We start from the raw sequence: 442 nt of genomic DNA on the forward strand, positions 1-442 counted from the left end.
ATATATATATATATATATATACATATATTCTTTTAATTGGTTCAGTCATTTTACTGAACCAAATCCACTCACAAGCCTTTGGTCGGCTTGAGGCTAATGAGTTAGGCACTTGTACAAAGTGCTTCACAGTGGAATTTAACCGTTTTTAGTCAAACACATCGACTCAAGGACTTGTTCTTTGTAAACTTAGAACTTCTTCTATCGCTTCCTTTTTCCGAACCGCCAAAGTTATGGGAATGTAAACACACCAACATTTGTTCTCAAGTGATGTTGGGTGCACAAGCACATATACACAAACATATCCGCACACACACACACACACACACACACAAACACACACACACACACATATATATATATATATATATATATATATATATATATACGACGGACTTCTTTCAGTTTCCGTTGCCTAGCGTAGAAAAGAATATATAAATTGAAA

The sequence above is a fragment of the Octopus bimaculoides genome, chromosome 5 (assembly GCF_001194135.2).
Source record: "Octopus bimaculoides isolate UCB-OBI-ISO-001 chromosome 5, ASM119413v2, whole genome shotgun sequence".
In the NCBI taxonomy this organism is placed as follows: domain Eukaryota; kingdom Metazoa; phylum Mollusca; class Cephalopoda; order Octopoda; family Octopodidae; genus Octopus; species Octopus bimaculoides.